Raw genomic sequence first — 1,001 nt, forward strand, 5'->3', positions numbered from 1 at the left:
ATTTTCAAATCGGTATAATTAGAATCAATTTTAAAATTTAAACTCTCTGTTGGATTTCAATTCATCCCCCGGTTCGTCATATTTGGATTCCAGCTCATGCTTTGTACTACTCTTTATTTCATTACTACTGGAATCTCTCTCATGCATTAACCTGGATTCCAGTTTATTTTGCAAGTCATTATTACCGGATTCCACTAAATCATTAATTCCTTCAATTTTTGAGAACAGTAACTGTATACCATCTGGCGTCACTGCAGTTCTTGTTTGCATTGCAGTTGGTTTCAAAGGAGTCTCTTGTGTCATCGTACTCGTTTGAATCCCTAAATCGTCAAACTCAATTTCGCTATATGACCTCTTCACTAGCTCTCTTTACTTCTGAAAAACCCTTTTTTTACATTTCTATCACTTCCCCATCATCAGCAGAAAGCTGGTCTACTTTTTTACACTACTCTTTTCAGTAGGCTCCAGATTTGACAACTGGTCAGAGGTTTTAGTAAATATTTTTAGTATTCTTGACTTAACATAAGTGCTTGAACTCGACAAGCGAATCGTGTTGTGACGCGTCGCGACATAATGCATACAGCAGCGCAACTATGGTGCTAGGACTGTTGATATTTTAAAGAATATCCGGAATCCGATATATATCGGTATTTAAAAAATATCATTATCGGCCATCGATGTATGGAAAAAATTTATCAAATGGTTCAAATGGCTCTAAGCCTTATGGGACTTAACATCTGAGGTCATCAGTCCTCTAGACGTAACTACTTAAACCTAACTAACCTAAAGACATCACACACATTCATGCCCAAGGCAGGATTCGAACCTGCGGCCGTAGCAGCAGCGCGGTTCCAGACTGAAGCCCCTAGAACCGCTCGGCCACAGCAGCCGGCTAAAAAAATTATCAGTATATCGATATACCGACGGAAAAAAATACACACCGACCAAAAAACTATCGGCTGCACATTGTAAATGTACTGCCAGTTTTAGAGCTGTATATT

This window comes from Schistocerca nitens, chromosome 8 (genome assembly GCF_023898315.1).
Source record: "Schistocerca nitens isolate TAMUIC-IGC-003100 chromosome 8, iqSchNite1.1, whole genome shotgun sequence".
Taxonomy (NCBI): Eukaryota; Metazoa; Arthropoda; class Insecta; order Orthoptera; family Acrididae; genus Schistocerca; species Schistocerca nitens.